Raw genomic sequence first — 27,612 nt, 5'->3', positions numbered from 1 at the left:
TTGAGAGATCTTAGAATACAGGTGTGCTGACTGAACCTAGCAAGCCAAATATACTTTTAATGTACTAAGCTATACTTAGCGAGTAGGCTACTCTATATATAGGTCACAATGCGCCCATGGGAATGGCGTCTCATGGTAATTCACCAATGGGGGGGGGGGGGAGATCTGGGGGGGGGGGGGGAGATCTGGGGCGGTCACAGAGGTGACCATCAAATGATTTTGGGTACTTATATGTTAGTTGGGCGTCCACTGTAGTACGCTCATACCCCCACCATCCATGTTGGCATGGAGATGATTTTATATAGTGTGGCGAGCATGAAGCGTGGCGTGCGGATGCGGAAAACTAAGCAAATAGCTTAGTGGGCGCCCAACTAACATATAAGTACCTGATTTTGTCCCCGCACGCAAGGCTGTGAATCGATGTTTATGCAAAACATCCATTTGCAGCCTTGTGCGGGGGATTGCAGCGTGCGAGGGGGCAGCCCAGCAGGTGGTGTTGCAGCCACACAGAACGCTGTGAAATTCGCAGCATTACGTGTGGATTAGAATAAGGTCCTTAGTGTATAGGATGAAGGTGTATAGCACCAAAATGGTATTGTTGGCTGTGTAAATGTTGGAAGGCAGTAGGATACTTTACGCCATGATGTGTGCATATGCCAATGCCCATATAATTATCCATTTATCTGACTGAGATATTTTTAACTTTTATGTCATTTAACGAAGTCTATGTTTGTGAATTAAAGTCTTTTTAATTTGCTAAATTGGTGTGCTGGTTGCTATATTTTGCCTTGACCTCTGATGGGTAATATGCAGACATAGGAGGTTATTCTCGCAAGGCAGCAAATTCACCAGATGAGTCCACCAGACGCCGCCCGCCAGCATGCGAATGGATGTTATGCATAAACAACCATTCGCGGCCTTGCTTGCGGGGACCAATCCATTTGATGGTCGCCGACCCGCACTGTTGTGTGCGAGCGCCCAGCGAATAGTCTTTTCGCCATGGCCACTCGCGCACAGCAGCTGCACATGTGCAGAAATTACTATGCACAGTTGCAAAAAATCTGTCCCCCGTGCAAACCCACGGGGGACCGATTTTATTTATATATATTTATATATATATATATATATATATATATATATATATAGGTAGAGACAGGAGATGCGGCACACCATTCACTTAAACAGGGACAAATTTTTATTGCATAAAAGCAACGTTTCAATGCCTAACAGGCATTTTCATCAGAAGCCTGATGAAAATGCCTGTTAGGCATTGAAACGTTGCTTTTATGCAATACAAATTTGTCCCTGTTTAAGTGAATGGTGTGCCGCATCTCCTGTCTCTACCTACCTATCTCCATGTGCGGGCACCCATGCAGTAACGGATTCTAGGAGGCTGTGCCGGACACCCAGGATCGCTATATATATATATATATATATATATATATATATATATATATGAGATAGATAGCATTTTCGGTACTTCTTTACTTTCACGGCGCCAGCATGGCGCCGCGCGTCAGAGTCCCCTTGCGGGGCTCGCCCACGCTGCGGGCTCGGTGGCTCGCCACGCTAATTAAAATCAACTCCATGCCAACATGGATAGTGGAGGTATGAACTATCCATGTTGGCATGGCGTTAACTTTGTTTATTTTACTTAGTTTGTGGCGAGCGTAACCCGGAAGTAGCGCGGCGCCATGCTGGTGCCGTGAAAGTAAAGAAGTACTGCATTTTCTCCCTGAAGGAGAGAGACAGGTAGGCATCCATGATATAAACACACATTAAAAATGTGTATAATATAAAGCTACAACTGAATGATTTTACAATGCTATAAACAACATATCCAGTCATTTCCTGTAACACGTGAGGTCTTGGCACTAACTGGTCCCACGCTTGTTTTTAAAGTGTACCACACAAGAAAACAGAGGGACCAATATACCAAAAGAGTAGTACATAGGCGAACAAACTGAGTGACTTCACCGATATCCGCCATTTTTCTGGAGACCGCGGGGAGCTGCAGCTGTTACAGAGAGAATGTCTCTTCTGACGGAAGCATAGTGAGTGATGTTGGCGCTCTAGTGTGTACACGTGTGTTTGTGTGTGTATACTGCTACTGCTTTGGGCGATGTGGTTATTCCGCTTTGTTTCCGGTACTTTACTAACTGGTTCGTGCGGGCAGAGCCGCCTGATCCACAGAGGGGAACGCCTGCGCCTCCCTGGAAACGTTGTGCAGTTTACAATACGTCCAGTCAGAGTACAGCCCAATCTCTGGTCTGGGCAGTGCCCGGGTATGTTTGAGTACAGTAATGTTATGCGGAACTGCTGCCAGTGGCTGGGTGGTGCGCGCCCTGTGATGTGCCGACTGCAGTGGGACTGTCACCTGGGTTGGGTACCATCCTGTGTGCGGCAGGTACATGGGAAGCGAGCATCCTGCTGGGCACACACACACTATATATGATATTGCAGCTGTGTGGGACAGACCTGAAGCAGTAATACACATCATAAAGTCACCAAATCTAATATACAACACAAATGCTCTGTGAGGGTATATAAGAAAACCTACCTGTAAACTATTGTACAGCTCCCATGGGGCTGTGGGAGGATAATTACATTGGAAGGTCAGTGTCTTGTTTTTTAGCTGTAAGAAGAGTGAGACAGGGGTGGTGGGTGAGGATACTGTATAAGGTAAAGCACTGTTTTTTAAGGAAATGTCAGAATTAATACATGTCAATTACAGCTGCATGGAGTGCTCACCCCTGAAAATGTCATGCTTTACTCCTTTATCAACTGGGAGTGTTTTATCCAGCAGCTACTGTACTGTGAGGTGGTGGCTGGGTGCTTCATTTTCCCATTCAGACAAATCTCCTCTTATGCTTTGTGTAGTCTTTTTCTTTACAGGAGTTCTGTAGGTGGCTTATGTTATGCTTTGTTTCTTAGATCAAACTTCTGGATTTCTCAGGGAAGAAAACTGTCCACAATTCATTGTTCCTGTATTTAGGATGCCTGCGTATGTTTGCTCTAAAACACCTTTTGTGGTCATGTTATCTCTGTCTACTTAAATATAGACAGAAGATTTAATACTATAGGCCAGGGACTGGCAACTGGCGGACCGCGGTCCATCTCCGGACCACAAAGGATAGAAAAGCGGACCGCGTAAACTCCTGAAACTAGCAGTGCGGCACTGCTAGATTCAGGAGTTTAGACAGTCAGCTTTTCTATCCGCCTGCAGCGGTCCCAGGGATGCATTGCGGCTGGTAATGGCACTGCGCATCCGCCGACAGCTAGTGAGATCAGTCGGCGCCATGTGTTAAGGCTGCCGCAGCGCTGCTTGAAGATTGCTGCGACGGTATGAGGACCCGTCAGGAGCAGCTGTGGCAGCGTGGATCATGACAGCCAACTCCCAGTAAGATTTAATATAGGATGGTCGTATTGGTTTTTTAATGGATGCTATGCAGTGGGAGGGGAATGGGGAGGATATCATTTTTTTTTTTTCTGGACCTTGATCAAAATAATTTATAAATATACGGACTCCATTAAAAATCGCACTAGTGTATGGGCACCTTTATTATGTCCTTGGTTTCCTGGTACAACTTATAGATAACTGTAAGGCCTCATGCTATTACTTTTTTGTGATGCACAAAGTACTATATTGATGCCTAAACATAGTATAAGGCTGTGTACACACGGAGGCGATTTTTGTCTAATATCGCGGGCAATATGGTCATTAGTGTGCACTGGCGATATATATCGCCTGGTGCGTGCTCCCGTTTTCTCCCTCGTAGTGATCGCTGGTCGCAGGAAAATGCTCCTGCGACCAGCTAATTTCCACTGCCAGGTTCCCCCGGCAGTTTCTTTTTCATCAGCGACCATCTCTGGTAGCTAATTCAAACGGGACACTGAGCGATATATCGCTCGGCGATATATCCCATCTGTTGTATGGGGCTTAATAGTAGATTTTGCTAAATGTATTTCATTTCCTTACAACAGATGTGAAACTTTATGTAATGCTGCAGATATTTCAATGAAGTCCTGCATGTCCCATAAAATTTGAGGTTTCTATCCAGCTACTATTAATTTTGCCAATTATAATGTTTCGTCTCTCCACTGATATCCACATTCCTCTGTGTCTCCAAGCCTTCTTCCCCTGCCAATATGATATACTGCCACACCCAGACTGTCCACTAGCCTCCAAAGTTGTAAACTAAGAAAAAAATGTCCTGTTTCTCAAAATCTAGCAGTCTCCAAGCTGATTTCACTTCCTCTGCTCACATTCTCACTTGGGCCCATTTACCATAGGTTCGCATATACAATGCAATCTGGACGGGATCTACCACCCAGGAACTTATTGCAATATGAAACTCTATTGGCGGGATGCAGGAACAGGAACTCCTGTAACGACCCATTCCCTGTTTTCTGCTGTGCACTGTAGGTCTGCACATGCACGGTTAGCGCCTAGGATACCACCATTTTAAAATGGCGGTAGCTCTGGGGCCCAATGCTATGCTGCCCGATGGGGGAAGCGGCTGTGAGCAGGCAGGAGGAAACGCAGCACAGTTCAGAGGCTAATATTTAATAGTGAAGGTGCCCCTAGTCTCCCCTCCATTGTCTGACTCGCCATCACCCCTTCTGTTGCCTTGTTTGCTCGTACCGCACCCACCTTGTTATAAACATTGCCTGTTAGCTCTTTTTTTTGTTTGTTTTCTCTCACATTTATGATATTATTGTATCAGATGTTTTATTTCTGTTTTGACAGGCAACCTGCATAGTGCACTGCATATGTCAGATCACATTCTTGGTAATTGGAAAGTTTAAATCCAAGAAAGCGTATCAAATTTTCTTTTGATTCATGTATTTGGGGCAAAGTTTAGTAAATCTTGACAGGTTCTCAATGATTCAAAATTTCAAGCAGACAGTGATTTTAATATATACAAGATAAATGGCAGCAGTGATCTATTAAGCAAAACTGCAGTTTGCGCACTCACAGCCTGTTTCTGAAATGTGGGCAAAGTCGCCACATATCCGGGAGCTTCCTGGTAATGGCTGTAACTGTGACTGCATTGCTCCCACACCTCTGATTGTGAGAACAGTCCTACTTTTCTCAGCATGTGCACTAGTCACTTTTTTTATTGGTAGAAAATGATCAATACTTGGGGAGAGGTAAAGTACCAACCAATCGGCTTCTGTCATTTTTCAAGCACATTGTTTAAAATGAGCCTTTGTCCCTTCCATACAAAGTAACCATAATGTACAGATGTGGTAATGCTCATCGTTGCCGCGCCAATCGTCACGTGCCTCCCTCGTGGTGATTGGTGCGATCCCATTGCCGTGCACTCATCTAATTCGCTCCCATGGCTCATAGAAACACATTCAGTGTTTATATTGCAGCATGGCGATTCCAGCCTGCAGAATGACTGAACAATACAGTAGTAATGTCATAACTTGTGGCTGCCAGTGTGTAAAACACTTGAATCCCCACACAGAGAGGAGGATGAGGAGGAGCAGCAGCAGCATCAGTCTTTTATTATATAGGATGTTTGAGGGTTGTTTCACACACTCATCACACACACTGCGCAAATGCAGGGTCGCACCGGGACTTTTAACCAGTTCAGTCATGGTGTGACCCTGCATGTGTGGTCTGTTCACACTGCAAACAGTGAACCTGCAATATTGCCGGTTTGCTGACATCAGGGGCGGTGGAGGAGGAAATGCTTAGACCTGGCGCTGCTCCAAGCGCTGCTTCCTCCATAATGTGAAAGGGAAACGGGTAGCCCGACCCGTTTAACCCGTTCACGCTGCACGGCGACGAACGGGTAAGCACTCTGCCTTCTTACCAGTTCTTATTGCTGTGTTGCTACCCGTTTGCTGCACCCAGTAACTAACCCCTTTCACATTGCATTAATTACCAGGTCGAGCTGGCAAGAAACCGGCTTTTACCCAGTAATTAGTTGCCTTGTGAAAGGGGTAATACACACATTTATCTTGTTTCTATCATAATAATGCACCGGTGTATACACATTGTACTTAAATATCGTATGAATGTGATTACCTGATATCAATGGGGCCGATTCAATTCAGAGTGCTGTGTACAGAGCTGGGAGGGAGCTTCCAGAGCTATTGAAATCAGCATGCTGTTATTTCAGATAATACCAGTACTTGGGGGGGGGGGGGGGTTAGTCATTCTCAAACTTAAGTCTCCTAGCGCAATGCTGTTTACCCTGCGCTAGGGGGGGGGGGGGGGGGGGGGGGGAGCAGAAATATAACAGCGAGCACATTTGAGTAGGCATGGGAGTGACCGCTCGGCACTAATTACAGTTCGTGAATTGTTTAAACAAAAATGGTTGTAAGCACTACCGTTGTAATGACCTATAGAACACCCTTAAAGGTAGCTTGTCATTCACACAGTTAGTAATCCTGCGAACCTTGATTTATTGTAGTAGTTGACTTTCTGTTCCTGGTTGAATCTGGTGAAAATGATTGACTGTTGCTTTGTTAAAAAGGAGCCTTACCTTTCCTACATATTTTCTGCTGTGTGAGTTGCCGCTAAGGTATTAAATTTATATCAAAACCTCATTTGACAAATACATGACAGTTTTGTGCATTTAAGATGGACCTCGGGTGTTCTGTAGGACTTTAAAGTTTGATTAAAGAGAATGTGTGGCAGCTTCTGGAAACACTGAAGAGTTGTTCTGAATAAGTGTTATTTAAAAGTGAGCTCTAAGGGGTACATTTACGAAAGCTTCTAAAAATGAAAAAAGGTGATGTTGCCCCCAGCCAGTAATCCGATTTTGTCCAGCATTTCACTATTGCGTGCTAGAAAATGATAGAATCTGATTGGTTGCTGTCGGCAAAATCACGTCTTTTGATCTTTAGAAGCATTAGTAAATTTACCCCTAACTGTGTTGTATCAGCTATAGTACATAGCCATTTGTGGTGTTCAAAGTAAGTCTCTCCGATCAGCAAATAATACGTTTCCCGCTGATGATTTTTTTTTTTCTTTTTACTATATCTACTATTGAGTCCCATTCCTATCGTGCATATAGCCATATATAGTGGGGCACTCTTTGTATCTCCAGTTTCTACATTTCTAGGTTAACATAAACCTGTGTAATAGCAAGCTCCATGCACACTGATCTTGGCTAATGTAATAATGTAGTCCGGACTTCTCCTGCTTCTTGATTGTGAACTCAATCCATTGCATTGACCTTGCATTGCCCATTCATTATGCATTTTGGCTCACACACCAGTGTGTAGGGAGGCGATCCTGGGGCATTTCTCCTGCCCAGACTGTGCAGCTGTCTTTAGGCGGGAGGACACGGCAGGCAGGTGTGTGGCTCTGAGCATGTGCATGAGCTCTAACACCACGCTGCACAGCCGTAAATCCTGCATGCTAAGTGCTGCCGGTGCTCAGCGCTGGCCAGCACAGAGTGGGTTTGGGGGGAAATAGCTGCAGATATTGGGTCCGATTCAGACCTGATTGCTTGGCAGCAAATTTGCAGCGGCTAGCGATCAGGTAACCACTGTTTCACTAGAGTGGAATCCCGCCTTGTGAATGAATATGCTCGCTGTGCAAATAGATATGTATGGCTGCTAATCTATTTGCAGCTGTACCAATATGTCCAAATCCATTCATAAGCCGCTCGCCAATGGGCGAGTCACAATCAAATTATTTCACCCGCTGGTCACCACTGAACGCAGACTCTGAGTAGCCAGGGACTGACTCAGCGGCTGCAATGAAATCGGCCTGATCGAGACCGGAGCACATGTCCCACACCAAACGGCTCGTCAATCAACTTGCGAATGGCTAACGAAGAAAACAAAGGAAGCAGGTTTACATGGTGGACAGAATTGCACATGCAGCATTGTGGCCCAGATCCATGTGCAATCTATTGGTAATTGGATGCTGTGCAAATTCGTACAGTGCGGGCGGATGGATTGCAGATGCAGGAGCTGTGCACTGTGGAGGGGAGTGCGAATGTCAGTCACAGCTGTGGCCAGTGCTTGGTGCGGGGGTGCAGAAGCTTTGGGTTCCATCTGTAGCTGTGGCCTGTGTGAAGGAAGGGGAGGGTTGTGCTGGTGATGCAAGCCTGGCCAGCAGTAGGCATTTGTAGGGAGTGTCGGAGCTGTGACCATTAGCACATCTCAAATATAAAGTTGGTTACATTTATTCTATGTCCACTTTTTGGGAATTAACAATTGAGCACTCCCCATACCTCACACAAATCATACTACTTGTGACCAGCAGTCTGAGCTGCAACAAGGGCCAATGTGCAGGTTAGAGGGCCCATATATAGTCCTAACCTCTTAGACTAATGTCCCCCTTAAACAGCCCAACCATTCCCTGGAGTCTAACCCTAGCCCCCCTCCAGTGGGCAGCATCCTTTGATGGACTGAATCCTACCCAAGTTTAAGGTGATCTAGCATGCTTTGAGTATTGATTTGGGTAAATCCATTTGATTTAACCAATTCATCCGAATGACCATTTTTGCCCAGTTTCTGACTTTTGGGAGCAAATGACAGTCAACCATTTGCTCCCATACATTACAATATTTTTGCTCTAACAAGAAAGATTGGACAGGTAATCTTATAGTGTAGCCGACCTCTGTGTGCCTTGTGGACCGATGTTGAGGATGCTAGTCACTACTGTAGTGGATGGGGGCTTTAAAGATGGTCTTTGCCTAAATTGCAATGTGATAATGTAGCTGTTTATTTTTCATAAGCAAATTGTGTTAAAAATTGGTTTTTTTTCCCCACAGTTATGTCAAAACTTTCCCTGTTTTTTTTTTTTAGTTTTGTTACATTAAGCACAGATTTTGTCAGAATCTTTCGTCTATTTTATTCATAAAGATCTATTGTGAGTTTATGTAAACCTGACAATCTACTGATCAGGTTAAGAGCAGGCTGACCTTGAAGAGTCTCTGCATGGATGTTCATTTATGTTAATCTCTTTGCCTTCATATGAGTTGAAGTAGCTGACATTTATTATTGATGTTCTGCCTATTGTATAGTGAGGCAACCAGAAAACCTTCGCACCCTCTCGCCACTGATAAAAGGTATGGCTGTCCATAAGAAATGCTGGAGGGGTCACCTTGCGAGTACATCTACCGCCTGATGTGCTATTAAAATACATCGATTTTTTTTTTTTTTTTTTTTCCCTATTGACAGGCTGCCTCCTAAAAATTATCATTTTTTTTTTTTTAATATTGCTGTAAAGGTAGTCATTTCCTAACACAGCAGAGGCTATACATCTACTTTGAACCATAGTAAATGATGCATGCAGCCTGTTATGCATTGGGTTCATTAATAGTAAGATGAGGGAAATTCCCCTTCCAATGGACAGAATATGGAGGCTGTTGCAGCATAGTACATCAGTCCATTGGGAAGATCTCTGTACAGCAAGATTATTGCAGTCCAACTTGCTGTACACAGAAATATTTAAGCACTGTGCTTTTACATGGTCTCTGGTGGCTCCCTAGTAGGTGACCTGATTACATCTTTTTCTCTAAAATAAAACCTTATATTGCCGCCACTGCTGCGGCTGCTGTTTTTTTTTTTTTTAGTTTTATTTCTTTAAATGGACTGTTAAACCCCAGAAACAAAATTATCAGATCCAGGACCATGAAAATAAATAAATAAATACCCAGTGTTATATTTTCCACCGCTCGGCTTTCAGGAGTAATGCATTTTTTTCTTCACTTTACTACATATTTAGCACAGTGTTCTAATGGGATATATTACAGGTAAAATCTGAGAATGCTATAATTTGATTTATGGTGAAATCACTGGCTGTTGTATGGATTTGGCAGCCCATGCATTGGTTTTCTGCAAAGCAGGGCTGCAAAGATGTCACTTTTTCTCTGCCTACTGAGTTTCAGAAGCCGAGTGAATTACATTGTTGTAGATTGGTTTAATAGTATTTTTTTTTTATTGTAGATTATTTTCCCCAATTTTAAATGGTCTATGAGTTTATTGTAGTTCAACGTATCTGTGTGCAGTGGGCATTATTCTAGTTCACTCTTTCTGACAAATTCCTTCTTAGATGGACAAAACCATGTGCACTGCAGGGGGCAGATGTAAAATGTGCAGATATATTTAGATTTGGGTGAATTATTTTTTTTCTGTGCAGGGTAAATACTGGCTGCTTTATTTTTACATTGCAATATAGATCTCACTTTGAAGTAAACCCCACCCAAATCTAATTCTCTCTGCACATGTTACATCTGCCCCACCTGCAGTGCACATGGTTTTGCCCATCTAAGAAGGATTTTGTCAGAAAGAGAGTGAACTAGAATGTTCACTCTGACAAAATCAGGCCCTGTGTGTATTGCACAGTAGTCCTAATTCACTCTCCTGTATACTGGGTTCAAGGCAAAGTTTGGTTTTAGTCTTTATTTGAATGTGTAGCTAGTTAGTTAGGTTTGGTATTTATTTGTTCTTATGCTTTGCTCACACTCAGATTTATTAACAATAAATATTTAAAATGCATTGAATATAATATGCCACAGAGAACGCTGTGTCCTTATTAAGCAGATAGCATGCTCTTTCCTTATCCGGTTTCACATATTGATTATTCCTTATGCCATCTGTTGCCCTCCACAAGCCACAGAGATACAATTCTCAGCTATTCTACAATGCAATTTGAATTTAAATGATGGCATCTATTACATTGTATGAAAATGTTTAAAATGCTAAAAAATTAATAAATCTGAAGCTAGCCACATATGTACTGCATTTTCCTTAATGCTTGCAGATGGGTTAGACCAGGGGTCCTCAAACTATATTGCTCTGGGACCCCATCAGGCAATAAAAATAATTACAGGACCCCAGCAAGTTACTGCAGAAGGTCATCACATCACATGTGTAGTCAGCAGACAGCACATACATGGCAGCATTGTGGAGGCACAACATGATGGGAGGAGTCTGAAGTAACAGATTCCTTAAATCAATGACAGAGATTAGGAAAGTTATAAGCATGATGGTCAGCAACATTGAGTCGCGATCCCATACTGAGAGGACCGGGACCCACTTTGGGGTCAGGACCCACAGTTTGAGAACCACTGGGTTAGACATATCCGCGGTTAGATTTAAATCTGCTTAGCTTTAAATCTGCAGATAGCCTTATAAACCTGGCATGTAGCAGTTGTATGCAGTTTGCTGACCTTAAGATAAGGCAAGTTTTTCATGATTTACTTGAATCTGCCACACACTGGCCCTTATTCTGATCTGATCGCAGTACAAATTTGTTCTCAAAATGGGCAAAACCATGTGCACTGCAGGTGGGGCAGATGTAACCTGTATAGAGAGAGTTAGATTTGTTTGCATTATTTTGTTTCTGTGCAGGGTAAATACTGGCTGCATTATTTTTACATTGCAATTTAGATTTCAGTTTCAACACACCCCACCCAAATGTAACTCTCTGCACATGTTACATCTGCCCCACCTGCAGTGCACATGGTTTTGCCCATTTTAAGAACAAATTTGTAGTGCGATCAGATCTGAATAAGGGCCTATGTCAAGATACACATGGCCGGTGCAAAGTTTCTAGACGCCAAGTCTAAATACAGTACATGTTGAGATTTGTGCGAAGTGAATTAGGGTAGGCAATTTTTCCTTTGAACTTCCTGGTGCCTAGATTGCACATACACACGTAGCGATGTGTTCTAAGCAATTTGTGGTAAGCAAAAAAGGAAAAAAATGTAAATTCTGGAAGTGGTTCAGGTGACATAGATCGCTATCGCAGTTTCTGCACACACATAGCATTTTTAACTCACTTGCTAAGCGATCTAACTAGATTTTGACTGCATGCTCACAAGATCTGAGTCAACAATAGCAACACACAGGACCGTGCATTGCTATCGCTATGGAGTGTACACACGGAGCCCTTTGTGCATAATTTCTAAGCGATCTAGATCACTTCACACAGATGGCTTTGAAAATACGATAAAATGACAACGTGTGTATGCCCGTTCATTTACACCATCTCCCCCCTCCCCCAATAACCTCCACTCCACCACTCGCCTGTAAACGTGACTTCTTAAAATATTATTAGTTTTATTACTTTGTTCACGATGAATTCTTTATTGAACTAATTGTACAGCACTTTGGGACACACAAATTCATGAATACATTTTTTTTCCTCCCAGGTTTTATGCTGTGTGTGATGAAAAGATGATTGGCTGCTGACAGCAATACATACTTAAAAGGTAATCACTGTTCAATTGTTTAATGACCATGCATATTAATAAACTAGATTAGTTGGCTCAAAGCAAAAGCTTAGAAAGCTAGTCTGCTACCTTGTGATTGCCTCTGTTTCTGTACGTGTGAGATGTAGTTTCACTCACTGCCCCCACCCCCCCTCTGCTGCCGCTCCACCCCCATCATCCTTCCCCCTCCAACTATTCCACTTCCTACTATAAACATGTAAATCTTCTCCCTCATCTCACTCTTTCCCCCCCCCCCCCCCCCGCCTGCCCCTTAGCCACCCTCCCGTATCTTATGCTCCCTCTCCCTTACTGGCTGCACCTACCTTGCTCACCTCTTCAACCTTTCACTCTCTGCTAGCATCTTTCCCTCATCTTTCAAACCTGCTCTGGTCTCACATATTCTAAAAAACAACCTTAACCCTTCATCACCCACTAGCTAACCACTTGAAAGGCTGGTGTACAGCCATCTTGCCAGCTGCCTATCTGACAAATCCATCTCTGATCCCCTGCAATCTGATTTTCACCCACTCCACTGAAACTGCCCTGGTGAAAGTCACCAATGACCTGCTTTCGGACAAATCCAGGGGCCACTTCTCTCTGCTGCCTTCAACACCTTGGCTCAGCCTCACCTCCTCCACACACTCCAAAACATTGACCTCTCTAGCACTGTGCTTGACTGGTTAACCTCTTACCTCTCGGTGTCTGCTTCCGCCACCACCTCACTCATTTCCATCCTACTTGTTGGTGTCCCTCAGGGTTCTGTCCATGGCCCCCTACTGTTCTCTTTGTACACCTCTTCCTTGGGAGCGCTCATTAGCTCCTTTGGCCTTCAATACCACTTCTATGCTAATGACCTACAACTCTAGAGGCCCCCATACACTATGCGATTTTGGGACGATTTCATCCGATTTCGGCACTTTGTGCCGATAATCGGGTGAAATCGGCCCAAAATCGTAGGTGTGTGATGTCTGATCCGATCCGATGCGCGGTCCCGTGCGCATCGGACCGGATCAGGGAGGTCAGACGGTCTGTACATACGATCACGTCCGACCTCCCTGTATGCATATGCCTGCCACCTGACAGGCATATGCATGCAGACACCGGGGGAGCAGTGGGGCGGGCAGCGGGTCCCTGAGCGCCGGCGAATGCTGCTGACTGACCTGGCCGGGCAGTGTACTTACACATAGCAGCAGCAGGGACGGGACGCGCAGTGGCGGCTATTATATTTTTAAAATACTTGTCAAATGACCGGCCGCTCTCTGATTGGCTGAGAGCTCTCAGCCAATCAGAGAGCGGCCGGTCATTTGACAAATATTTTAAAAATCTAATAGCCACCACTACGCGTCCCGTCCCTGCTGCTGCTATGTGTAAGTACACTGCCCGGCCAGGTCAGCAGCGCTCACCGCACCCGCCGCCCGCCCCCACCACCGCTGGCCGCCACTGCCCGCCCCCACCACCGCCGCCGCTGCCCGCCCCCACTACTCCTCACCGCCCTGCAGCTCCCCGGGTTTTTTTTTTTACATGGGATAAATCGCATGCGATTTATCCCATGTAAAAAATGGCACATCAAGTGCCAAATTGTATGTGAGCCTCCCGGGGAGCTGCCGGGCGGCTCGCAGGTAAATTGGGTCCGACTTGTCCCTAGGACAAGTCGGCCTAATGTATGGGGGCCTTAGCTCTCCTCTCCTGATCTGTCCTCTCTTCCAGCTGCCTCTCTACCATCTCCTCCTGGATGCTGAGCTCTCTCTGAAGTTCACAGTGACCAATCTGAGGGGCAGATTTATTAAGCTTGGAGAAGAGATAAACTGGAGATAAAGCGGAGAAGAGATAAAGCACAGCCAATCAGCTGTGTTTGAAAAAGACAGTTGGGAGTTGATTGGCTGGTGCTTTATCTCCTTTTACCTGTTCTCCGCTTTATCTCCAGTTTATCTCTTCTCCAAGCTTAATAAATCTGCCCCCGAACTCCTTATCTTTTTCCCCAGCCAGAGTAACACCTCTTACTAATATATATTTACTGTAATGTTAAGTTCTGTCTCCCTCTGTATTAAGTTCAGTACAAGTCATTGCATATTTAGTTAAAAGTTGTTATTATAATGTGTGCTGGTAGTTTTAGATGATATGGTTGTTAAGGAGGTGGAATCAGTAAACATTTTTGGGAATCACATGTTAACGGATTTGTCAGGGTCTGTGAATTCCACATTTATAGTAAAAATGTTGCGGCAACGCACTTTTCTTTTGTTGAGAAGACTAAGGGGGATATTCTATCTTCCGCATCCATCTCCCGACGGGGAGATGGCTGCAGGACCCTATTCAATGCTGTCTTCCCCGACAGCATTGAACAGGGTATCTCGGCAGAACGAGCCCGACCTCAACAGAACGAGCCCGACTGCTTGTGAAAACGGCCGGGAATTGACGAGCTCCTGGCTGCAGCTCGCCGATTCCTGGCCACAGCTCGTGGCCACGCCCCCTTCTCGACCTGCGGCAGACAAGACATTGAATCTTGCCTGCAAATTCTCTGTCGAGCAGACAGAGAATGGGACAGGGTTACGGCTGTCGGGCCAGCAAGACAGCCATGACCCAACATTGAATACCCCCCTAAGTGTTGCGGTACATTGCTACAGCTAATGGATACCCCAAGGGCTATCTAGTTAGCCCTGTTCTAAAGCTTCAGTCGTATAATAGTGTTCTGACCTAAGGGATTATTGAATGGTATTTTAATGGTATTTTAATTGTACTGTTGCCTAGTGGGTTGTGCCTGGACGTGAAGTCAACCTTACCAGTAGAGTATTTTAGCTGATCCAAGCTATCTGAATAATCTTTTTTTTTTGGAAACTACCATGAAATAAATGTTTTATTTGTACAATAGCTGTTAATATACTTAAAGGCCCATACACACTGGGCGACTTTGAGCTGAAAGTCGCTCAAAACAGCAGGTTTGAGTGGCTTTCAGCTCAAAGCCGCCCAGTGGGTATGGCCCGGGGATGAGTGGTGAGCGCTACCAGCAGATGAGAGGCTTTCAGGACGGCTTTGCATAGCGCTCCGCTATGCAACGCCGCCCCCCCCCCCTTCTGTCGGTGCCGGGCAGGGGGAAAGCTGCTCAGTTTGTAAGCACTGAGCGGCTTTCCCCGCAGTGATGGTTGTCATCATCGCTGTTTATACACGCTGGGCATAGTCGCCCAGTGTGTATGGACCTTAACTGTCAAAATGCCTCCATTTTTGTGCTAGAGTGATCTGCTATTTTGTTGCCAATTCATATTTAATTTTTGGACGCTGCCTCGATTATTTTTAACCTTTTGAGTCCCGGCATCTGTGAGAGATGTTCAAAATACCCGCTAAAAATGCTCACATGTTATATAAATTCAAATAAAAAAAATGTTGTGTAATAAAAAGATAATATCCTATAAAAAAGGTAAACATTACAGGTCATTATGATGAATAAAAATTTTTGCTTGGAAATTTTCACACCTATTTTGACAAATTCACGTGACCCTCAAAGGGATAGCTGTTTTTTTTGTTAGTTTGTACATTTTTGTAATAATAATAATAATAAAAAAAAAAAAAAATCAGCTTTAATTTGAGTGTATTGGAGGAAGGGGTTAAGAATTGCAGCTTTTTAATATAAACTGATGCGTCTTCTAACATCCAGCCTCTTTACTTTTATGTGGCGCATGACTCCTAGTGTAAGTGAGCCACGCTGAATATCTGAATCTGCATGCGAAACAAAATGGAACTTAGTGTAAAGACGATATTAAGGCTCAATATCGTACAATATAGTAGTGTCATATGTAAAGTTTTTTTTTTTCCTGTAACAACTCATTGTGGTTATGCATATTTTAGTAAAGGTGCCCATACACATTACAATTATTGTATACAATATCGCATCTCGGTTTTGCGATGAGATCTAGTACAAAAAGTGTGTGCTGCACATACTTTTTGTACTAGATCTCATCTCATCCTAAAAACCGAGATGCTATGAGATGCAATATTGTATACAAAAATTGTAACGTGTATGGGCACCTTTAAAAAGGTGCTTGGCGCAAGCCTAGTCTCCTGGGTTCTTGCACGCTGAGGAGGAATGTTTGACGTGACTGCAGCAGTATTATGTTAAACTTATTATTGTTGTTGTTTTTGTTGTTGTTTTATTTATATGGAGCCACAAGGGTTCCGAAGTGCCTGACAACATTGATGAACAAAACATGAAAATAGTGATTTACAGTAAAAAGCAAATTAGGACAAGTACTGTACATGTAAGTAAAGGATAGTTGCAGCAGTGGTAGAGATACACTGTATTCTTGGAAAAGCACACAAGGTGAGAGGGCCCTGCTTGTTAGACCTTACATTCTAAACCAGGGGTGGCCAACAGGTCAGAGGTAAAGAGCCGAAAAATATCGGTAGTCAAGCTAAAGAGCCGACATCATGCGTGTGCTGAAGGCGCATGCGCCTAAAAAAGGGACGTACTCTATTTTGACCCCTTGAGTGGGTGTGATACAAATATGCCTCCAATAGTGCAGTGCCATATATACATATGCCCCCAATAGTGCCAGGTATGCACCACAGGGTGCCGGGTATGCCCCTACGGTGCCAGAAAGCTGGTATGCCCCCACAGTGCCAAAAAGCTGGTATGCCCCCACAGTGCCAAAAAGCTGGTATGCCCCCACAGTGCCACAAGCTGGTATGCCCCCACAGTGCCACAAACTGCTATGCCCCCACAGTGCCACAAACTGCTATGCCCCCCCAGTGCAAATTTCCCAGCAGCAGCACTCACCGTTGTTGCTGCTGCTGCCAGGCGGGGAGAGGACAGTCTGGTGTCCCCCTGCAGTCCTCCTGTCATGTCACTGAGGGGAGGAGAGCACAGCACACCGCGCATCTCCTTCCCCCTCACTTCCCTGTGACTAGGCCGTCCACCAATCAAAGCTCGCTGGTCGGCTCCTGATTGGCTGCTGGCCCGCGAGCTCTGATTGGCAGACGCCCAGTCACAAGGATGCACAGTAAGGGGAAGGAGAGATGCGCGATGCGCGCTCTCCTCCCCTCAGAAGGAGAAGGGATTCAGGGAACCGGCAGCAGGGGGGACTGGGACAGACGGTGGGCGGCGGGCAGCAGTGGGAGCAGGAGCCGCACTTTACAAGGGGGAGAGCCGCATGAGGCTCAAGAGCCACAGGTTGGCCACCACTGTTCTAAACTCATCTGTAGCTTCCTCTTTTTCATTGGGCTTAAAGTAATTGGACAATTGGCTATTTCATGGACTGGTCTGGGGTATTTTTTTATTTACAGTAACTTATATAATGCAGCATATTCCTTTGCGGTTTACAATTGGAAAACTGTGATAAAACAAACTGGGTATTAACAAACTGATATAGAGGTATTCATTTGTGATTTATTCATAAGGCAGGCAGAATAGGGGAAATTTAATAAGATCAGAGATTCAGAAAGTGACAGATTTGGTGAGAAATCTCCATTTTTTTTTTTATTTTTTTTAAAGCGCCAATCATTTATACTTCAAATCCAGTTTGATTTTGAAGTGTAAATTATTTCCACTTTAAAAAACCTGGAGATTTCTTCCCAAATCTCTCACTTTCGGAATCTCTCTTACTATTAAATTTCACACAATGTCTGGTGTTGATTCCAATGGGGGTATCCAATTACGTGCAGGGTTTTGGCTGGGGAAAAAAAACAGTGTGGCCATAGCCCCCATATTTAGATTACCACAAGTGTGCGTGCTCCCAAAACAAATTGGTTGCAGTTTTTTTGCAGCCAAAATCCTGCAGGATGAGAAGAAAAAAGCCCTCACTTGTTCTGAGTGCCCTGCACTCTGTGGTGCACGGATGCTGCTTCTCCCACCTTCCCGGATCTCTGCTGCACAGGCTTCTTCTCTGAGAGAAAGAAGTGATAGCACTCTAGACTGGGGTCATAACCTCTCTGCACACACTGGGCAGGGTCACAGGGTTACACACACATAACAGTGAGGTCATGCACATGATATAGGGGGTCTCACACACACACACTGACAGGAGGTTACAGAGGTAGGAAGCCTTCAGCATTAGAGAAGTGCACAATGATACCAGGGCTACCAGAAGGTGAGTAATTATTGGAATAATTAATTGAAATACAAAGTGTTCACCAAAAGATGCAATTATCTATAAGCCCCAAGAATAGACAGGTCAGATTATACTATGCAAAACCAAAAACAAATTCTTAATATCTAGAACAGCATTTGTTGAACAGATGAAATGAAGATCATCCTATAGCAGAATAATGGGGATAGCTTAGACTGGCATACCACACATCATCTGTAAAAAGCTGTGGACACTGTGTGATGACATGGCTTCCGGTGGCACTGGCTTGCTAGCAGTGGCAGCTCCTACCAGACCATCACAGGGGGGCTGCTGCTGCTGGCCATGGGTCCATACTTCTAGTCATTGCCTGCAAAGTGCTCTTATAGTATTAAAAATTAACATTTTATTCATGATTTATGTTCATTTGTTCAGTTACATTTGAGCACCTGAAATGAGGAGACTGTATAAAATGGTTAAAATTCCTAAACATTTCATACAATATTTGTTCTATTGCCTTCAATTAAAGCTGAAAGTCTGCCCTTCAATTGCATCTCCATTATTTAATTTCCAATTTATTGTGGTGTCATAGAGAATATATAAAAAACAATGTCAATGTCCAAATATGTATGGACCTATCTGTAATTTCATACTAAATCTTTAAATGTTCCAGTTTTTTCTTACTAGAAATAGTTTCATGTGTTCTACTGTTCAGACATGAGCGGTCTGTGTCCGTGTAGCAGACATGAATTGGTTCCCATAGAAACAGACCTTAGTAAAAATAATTGCAATGTGAACACATTATTTGGATTGGCATGAAGCTAGAGTTCACCGCTTAATGGGCTACAGCATGTCTGCTTAATTGTACAATATTTAGGATTAACTTTTAGAGTGTGGTCTTGCTATATTACCTAGCTGTTAGAAACGAGCATTGCTTTCTTTTTTGCATTCCTTTTCCTTGTACAGTACTTGATTGATGTTTGTAACAAACTCTTGAAGTTGTTGTGGAAGTCTTGGCCATTCTCAAACTCAGGCACACTAAGGGGGTACATTTACGAGATGGTAGTTCTATTAAAGATGGGATGTTGCCCATAGCAACCAATCAGATTCTACATATGTATTTAGCACCTTGTAGAAGATAATAGCATTTGGTTGCTGTGGGCAACATCCCATCTTCAATAGAACTCCCATCTTAGTAAATTTGGGTGTGGATTATTAAGTCGACAGTCAATAGGTCAACCACTATTGGTGGACAGGCTATAGATCCACATGGTCTCGGTTGACGCGTGAAGAATGTTGACATGATATAGGTCGGCGCATATTTTTCACAGGTTTTTATGCCTGTCGACATCTGCACTGTATTAGTGTATGGTGTCAATTTGGGCACGTTGCCTCATGCTCTATTATATCCCCCCTCATTGCCCAATAGGATCATGGAATAAGAACAAGTCGGTGTAAACAAAAAGAATATTGTGAAAAATTCATGTTGACCTTTCATGTGTCTACCATTGGCATGATGACCTGAACCATGTCAATGTGCCGACCTAGAAACTATTGACCTATCAGCAGGAAGCTATTATATTTGCCCCTAACAGATGAGGTGTTGGTGATATCTCTGCTTGAGCACAGATAGCTAAAGCAAAATACTAGTCACCTGTGCTTAAGCATGGATATCACTAAAACATTGTGAATGCTTGCTCTAAACAAAAATATAGCACTACCCATTACATGTTAGATAATTTATTAATATATATTTTATTTTGCAGTTATTTTTGCATAACTCTAGAATGTTTATGTACTGTTCAGCGGAGTACAATCTCTTTACACTAGCAGCCATTTTGAACTCAGAGACTCTGGTCATTGACCTTTCATGGCAAGGTCATTGGCTGGTCATAGTCCATAATTAGGAGTCCCATGTAATTTTGTGTATTCCCTTGTGATTGCTGCAGTTACTTTAAACAACCCTTCTATTCACAACTAGACCTTAGAACGTTTGAGAATGCTAGTCATCTTTTTGTCCATGTATCTTTTCTGTGTGTAGACCGTGTTTTAATTGAGAATTTGAATGTAATTAGAAGTTTTCTGCTGCAATAAAACTTGAATATTCAGGATAATTATGTAGTAGAAGCTCAGGCGTTTCTGGAAGTGGTTATATAAGGTCTGTTCGGTACTTATGTAGTATCTGGGCTGCCGATTTTTTGATTGTATGCCTTAAGTTAAGGCATACAATCAGATGCGATGCGATGCGATATCGCATCGCATCCGATATCGGATGCGATGACCCGATTTTTCCATAGGAATCAATGTTAAAATGATTCCTATGGAAAAATGGGTCCTTTTCATACCCCTACTATCCAAGTGGGCATGGAGTTGGATATAAACCTGTGGCGAGCGTAGCGAGCCACCGAGCCCGAAGCGTGGCGAGCGAAGCGAGCCCCGCGAGGGGACGGTATTCGTCCCCTCGCGGAGCTCGCTTCGCTCGCCACGCTTCGGGCTCGGTGGCTCGCTACGCTCGCCACAGGTTTATATCCAACTCCATGCCCACTTGGATAGTAGGGGTATGAAAAGGACCCATTTTTCCCATTGAATTCCATGTTAAAATGGACTCAGTCCATTTTAACATTGATTCCTATGGAAAAATCGGGTCATCGCATCGCATCGCATCGCATCGAATCGCATGGTCGCATGCGATGCGATGCGATCTCCCGATCCGACCCGATTTAGAAATCGGCAGCCCAGATACTACATAAGTACCGTCTGTTCTTTGTTTTGTTGTTTTTCTTTTGTTCTGTTACAGAAATATTTCTCTACCTCATTTTGGTAAACATTTCTCATGAAACTTTGGGTACTCTTTACCTAGCACGGCGCCCACGATGTCCATCGCGGTCATCGGGTGTAAAAAATCGCGGGCATCGCATGCACTACAGTAACTGGTGCGACGCGAACGACGCGATGCCCGCGATTTCCCATAGGGATCAATGTTAAATTTTTCAATGGACGCGATTTTTCAGTTCAATGCCTCAATGCCCGCGATTTTGCCATAGGAAACAATGTTAAATGGGCCACAGAGCCCAAATAGGCACCCTTAGCAGTGAAATGTCCCCCACAATTGTTAACGACACCCCACGATCCACGCGAACCCGAAGTGTGGCGAGCGCAGCGGTACGCGTCCTCCGACCTTTTCATACCCCCACTATCCACGTCGGCGTGGAGTTAAGAATAGAATAGTGTGGCGAGCGCAGCGAGGGGACGCGGATACCTTCACACTATTCTATTCACACTATTCTAGTGTGGCGAGCGCAGCGAGGGGACGCGGATACCTTCACAGGTAAACGCGGCCCTACGCGAGGGGACGCGGATACCTTCACAGGTAAACGCGGCCCTACGCGGGCTTCACAGGTATCCACGTCCCCTCGCGGGGCTCGCCACGCTTCGGGCTCGGTGGCTCGCTGCGCTCGCCACACTATTCTATTCTAAACTCGCCACACTATTCTATTCTAAACTCCACGCCGACGTGGATAGTGGTCGTATGAAAAGGTCGGAGGACGCTTCTGATACTTGCAGGACAGTACATTGTGGCCCATGATGTGTGCAATGACTATAGTGTATCCTTAAATCTGTGTTGAGTTGGGGAGGGGTTTAAGTATTTTTTTCCCTGTATGTAAATCCTATTTAGCATATTATCATATTTATCTGTTTAAAGAGGAAGAAATGTCAACAATGGTTGGATTCTGATTCATTATGTTTAAAAAAGAAAAAAAAAAACAATGTTAAAAGCAAATACTGACATACTCATGGCATCCGTTACGCTGAGTTCTTTCCCTTTGTGGAGTAGTACACCCATCCGCTTACTGAGGAAGAACCAGGCAGCTTTCAAAGTTTTGTAGTTATACTTTATTGATGCTAGGGTGAGAGCAAATAAGCACTTCAATAAAGGGATTACATTCTATGAGGTCAATCCAATTAGGTGCTAACTGCCTTGTGCAAGCCATTTTCAGGCAAATTTCCACTGCAAATTTTCCAAAGTCGCCTTGCTTCTTCTAGAAACCCTTGGACATTCCCACTAATGCAGGGGTTCCCAATCTTTTTTGAATCACGGCACCCTAGAGTATCAGAATTTTTTCACGGCACCCCTAGGCCAAATTTTTTTTTTAAATTAGATAGGGTTTATATGCAATTCTTAGGGTCAGTTATGTGGTAAAGGGCAGTATTTGCTTCTGTTTGTACACATTTTATGATTGGCAGCCACCACCACTGGTTTTGCTCATAAACAATTAACCAATAATAATTTGAGTTGGTCCTGGACCACCAACTCAGGGCACCCCTGCAAGTCTCCCAAGGCACCCCAGGGAGCCACGGCACACAGTTTGGGAACCACTGCACTAATGACTAATTAGACTGTTGGAAGTTTTCAATTAACTTAACTGAGCCAATAATTACATGTCCTCATCTGGGTTAATAATAATAAATAGCCTTAAATTACCACAAACCCCTTTTTTTTAAATTATTTAATTTTTAAAATTTTTAATTTGTTTATAATTAAAAGTAATTAGCTTTTTAATACTCTAATTTTATTACTTAAAAAAAAATGCACAAATCATCTATTGATACCTTTTAAGGCATCCAGTACTTTCCTTGTGCCCAATAACAGCCTTCTGTAGGATTCTGCGGTCTTGGTTGTCACTTCTTTGAGGCCCAGGAAGAGCTCCCCACTTTTTCATGCCCTTCTCCCAGATTACATTTTGTAGAAAATTTGAACAAATTTACTGTGAGTACCTTGTATAGGCATATCTAATTGGCTGTAGAATTTGTTGGTTATGTGCATCTGCAGCGTGTGTGTGTGATGATGTTTGACATAAAAACAGGTATTTCAATTGGGAGCAAATTCTGTGAGCACAGACAGAGTTGGTGAACCTAAATGTGTGAAAATTCAGGCTTTTGGGCACCCAAACTGCCGTTTCATTATCATTCCCAGTACTTTACACTGGTTTAGCTAAATTCTGCACTGAATCCTGGTGCATTTGGCCAGGAGAAGTGTGGTAAGTAATGAGCACGGGTTGCCGGACGGGGTACCGACAGTCGGGATCCCGACAGTGATTTACCCGACGTCGGGATCCTGACAGTCAAAACCCTGACACACGGGTGCCCGACGGCCACCGGCTATTCTCAATCGTGGGGGTCCAAAACCCCCATAGAGGGAGAATAGAATAGGTGGCGAGCATAGCGAGCCACCGTGCCCGCAAGGGGCTTTGTTGCGCTCACCATGCTGTCTGGGTCCGGCCAGTCGGGATCCCAACGTAGGTATAATGACTGTCGGGATCCCTATACCATACCCAATGAGCGCATGCATGGCCATCTGCAATACTATTGAATATCTCATAGCAGGTGCCCATTACTTACTTTTGTTCTATAAAAATCTATCCCCCCCCAAATGTGTGACAGATGGTATTAAAAACGGCAAACAAAATGTGTTCCTGTGTACAACTAATGTTCTGTATTTAAAAAAAATGCATTCTTAAACAGCAGAGTAACTTTAGTTTATCCTCCGAAATATCTACGTCTTGTTTTTCTTTGGCAACCACCACATAACAAAAAACAGGATAATTTAAACCTAAAACGCAAGTCAGCAGCATAGTTTTTTAATATGTATTAAGTAAATGTTTTTAGCCATTTTTTCCCATCATAGGCTATAGACTTCAGTCATTTCATGGCTCATGATGAACCCAACAGGAAGTCTTCGGTCCTTGGGGAAATATGATCTAATCCTTATTGCGTATTTGTCTTTATTCAGATAAGCCCCTGAATTATTATTATGTTTAGATAATTGTAAACATTGCTTGTAATCATTTTATGTAAAGATTTAAAAAAAATTTTGGGGGGGGGGGGGATGTAGGGAATAAAGGTCTGCTTACGTACAGGTGGGCAGATGTTTGTTTGGCCAAGCTGTGACTATATTGATAATACTCTTATATAATTTTTCATGCTTACACAAACAGAGGCTTAACTTTATAAGAGATAATAGCGACATGCTTCCCAAGCTTCTTTTTTTATTACTTTTTCTTAGTATTAAACAAAAAAACTAGCAAACATTAGCATAGATGGCTCAAAGTAGCAACATTTTTATTTATACGTTGTTCTGTAGAGTTCAGCAGAGAGTACATGGTAAACATGTTGGTGACCTGCTAGCCATTCTGATTTTTTTTTCCATTTTCCTATTTAAAATGTGTGCAGTCTACAATTCTGCTTGAAGACATCATTTTCTTAATGTAAGAAACTCATTTTTCAGGGCATTCACTATGACAGTACATATTTACCATCGCACAGCTAAATACTGTTGTGGGAATTAATTATGTTTGTTCGCGAACAGCTTGTCCAATGGAGTCTTTGTAAAATGCTTTGCCATTTCCCATAGGCTCTGTCTAATGCCCCTTTCCCACTGCAGCCTTAAAACGGTATATTGCCGATTTTTGAGGGCAAAATACCGTTTAAGGCTGCAGTGGGAAAGCGCCAGAGTTGAAATACCGTTTAAAGTTAAACGGTATTTCAACCCGTTTTCAAAGCAGTGTTTTAAACGGTAATCTACCGTTTAAGAGGCAATGGGAATGCATCTTAAACGGTATTCTTAATGTAAACAGGCTACAATTGAAGCGATTGGTTGTTGCCTGTGTTGTTGCACCTTTTTAACCCTGAAAAGCCCATTAAAGTCACAGGCACTCATTTGTGCTGTAAAAACGTTTTGAAGAGCTAAAACGTTTTACCTGCAATGGGAATGGTACTTAAATGGCATTTAAAACTGTAATCTGCTGCAGTGGGAATGCTAAATACCGTTTAAGATTACCTGTAACTTAAAACGGGTCTGCAGTGGGAAAGCAGCATAAGAAGATTGCACAAAAGACTGTTTAACCAAAGTCAGTGTAAACACAAGATTGTCACCACCAGTCATTGTGTAACCCTATCTGAGAGAAGACTGTAATGCTGCTTTCCCACTGCAGACCAGTTTAAAGTACTGGTAATCTTAAATGGTATTTAAAACGGTATTAGCATTCCCACTGCAGCAGATTACCGTTTTAAATACCATTTAAGTACCATTCCCATTGCAGTGAACCGTGTATAATGTAGAGTGCCTAACCCCCCCCCCCTTCCCCCAGTGTAAAGAGTGCCTAATCCCCCCCCAGTGTAAATAGTGCCTAACCCCCCCCCCCCACCTGCCCTGTGCCCCCACCTCCCCTCCCCTTGTACTTACCTGTGGGCAGTGGGGAGGCAGCGGGGGTCATTGCAGGGTCCATGCAGGATACAGGCAGTCCCAGTGCCTGATGAGACCTAGTAGTTCTCACTTTGCGCATATGTAATGCGTGCACATGCATACTAATGAGCCGCTCATTATATATGCACATATGTAATTAGCGGCTCATTAGTATGCACGTGCACACATTACACATGCACAAAGTGCGAGCTACTAGGTTTCATCAGGCACTGGGACTGCCTGGAGGCTAAATAACGTTTAAGAGGCATTCCCACTGCCTCTTAAACGTTATTTAGCCGTGTAGGACTCTGCTTTGAAAACGGGTTGAAATACCGTTTAACTTTAAACGGTATTTTAACTCTGGCGCTTTCCCACTGCAGCCTTAAACGGTATTTTGCCCTCAAAAATCGGCAATATACCGTTTTAAGGCTGCAGTGGGAAAGGGGCATAACATGCATTGCTTGGTAATAGAACACCAGGATCACACACAGATTTAAGATGAGGTAATCTACATGAATATTTTGATCTCTTTAGTATTTAATGTGATCAAAGACTGATAAAGATCCAGGCAGAATACATTTTTGGGTGCCCATACACTGCTACGACGTCTCGCAGCAGTGTTCGGACACCCTATACCCTGCAAGCTGCCGGGACACATGAGATCCATTGTGATGGATCACATGCGTCCCTGCTTCCCGCCCGCCTCGCCGCCTGGAAGGAGGTCCCAGAACGGGTGGTTGGACGGCCAGCCGGTCCGACCACCTGGTCGGGTCCGATGCCCACGGGGCCGCGCATCGGACCCGACTGCATGTCAGGGAGAGGCTATTTGGGCCGATTGGTCGCAATCGTACCAAATCGCCTCAGTGTATGGGCACCTTAAGCTATGTTATGGTAACAAAAAGTTTTAAATATAATTGTAGTTCTTTCCATATTAGACATACAGGGGAAGAAAAAAACAGCAGTATTGTATTCTAATTGGGCTTAAAAGCTATTTATTATTTCAGTCATTATTTGCACAAAATGATGTTGATGTGTTTTGAATAGCCACTGCATATGGAAGCATGGTATGCTTGACACCGACCCTAGCCTGGTTATCCACAGGTGCTATATGATTGTGTTTGATGTGCTGTAGTAACTATCACTTGTTTTTAGTAGGAAGCTTGGTCTGAGTAAATTATAATATGTGAGGTCCTCTGCTACTTATTGCAAGTGGCTATAGGGTCAAGTGAAACCAATAGGTCCCATTCTCTTACTAGATTACATTCCTTTTTACTAGTGTTAAAATGTGCAGGTAAGAGTTGTCCTCATTTTATAAAGAGTAACATTCTAAAAGTCTGCTTTCAGCTCAAGTCCATAAATACAAACCTATGTTAAAAAAAAAAAAAAAAAAACACATCAAAACAAAAACCGAAATTGATACCGAAGGGTTTAGGTCTACGTTAAAGCGATTCTTTCTATTTTTTTTTTTTTTAAATCGCAATCAGCAGCAAAACTGTGAAAACAGCAAGTACATGAAATGGTACAGAGTATTGCATGGTAATTATACCACAAATGTTATAGGCTTCTTGATATTTACTGTATGATAGTGATATAACGATAATGAAATAAACAGCTTGAGTTTATATTTGTTTAGCGACAGGATTCATACATTTTTATTCTTAGTACCATATCTGCACTTTTAGTTTTGTTTGCAAATAACATTACATTTAAATATTGCTGTTCCAGATATATTCCAAATACTCCACAATAATTAAATAATTGTACATTGCTGTAACATTTGTTATGTAGAAACCATGTAAACGTTGCCCACTTTTGTTGAGTGGCATATATTTTTATTTATTCACTATTGACCCTATTTATTTGCGCCCCACAAGGGACATCCTCCAATCTTTTTTTCTGTCCATAGCTGTGCTTTGGGGTGTAGGTGACACCCAGGAGGATTTCTCTTCAAGGCTACACTGCGCTTTTGGGAACTGTTGTTTACCTGGTCTTGCTAGTGAAAAGGTCGACATAAGTTTTGGAATATAACCTGAAGCATGCGAGGGAATGTGGTACACTTATACCAGGAATGTCCAACTATGGCCCTCCAGCAGTTGGGAAACTACAAGTCCCATCATGCCTT

General features: G+C 43.4%; 1 protein-coding gene across 11 annotated transcripts in view; it reads left to right on the top strand.

The window, feature by feature from the left end:
- ENOX1 (ecto-NOX disulfide-thiol exchanger 1) overlaps positions 1 to 27,612 on the top strand; it is a 478,832-nt gene that overhangs the window by 96,095 nt on the left and 355,125 nt on the right. For 6 of the 11 annotated variants that reach the window (XM_083168953.1, XM_083168950.1, XM_083168942.1 and 3 more), the window contains one exon: positions 12,138 to 12,197. The exons of 1 other annotated variant lie outside the window; for it this stretch is intronic. The gene's annotated coding sequence lies outside the window, so the exon portion shown is untranslated. Of the gene's footprint in view, positions 1 to 1,996; positions 2,055 to 2,127; positions 2,286 to 12,137; positions 12,198 to 27,612 lie in introns of those variants that run through there. 4 more of the 11 variants (XM_083168951.1, XM_083168945.1, XM_083168946.1 and 1 more) reach the window with 3 other exon arrangements.

The sequence above is a fragment of the Crinia signifera genome, chromosome 2 (genome assembly GCF_055691185.1).
Source record: "Crinia signifera chromosome 2, ASM5569118v1, whole genome shotgun sequence".
Taxonomy (NCBI): domain Eukaryota; kingdom Metazoa; phylum Chordata; class Amphibia; order Anura; family Myobatrachidae; genus Crinia; species Crinia signifera.
Note: the sequence above shows the minus strand (reverse complement) of the source record. Positions and strands in the feature narration are given on the sequence as shown.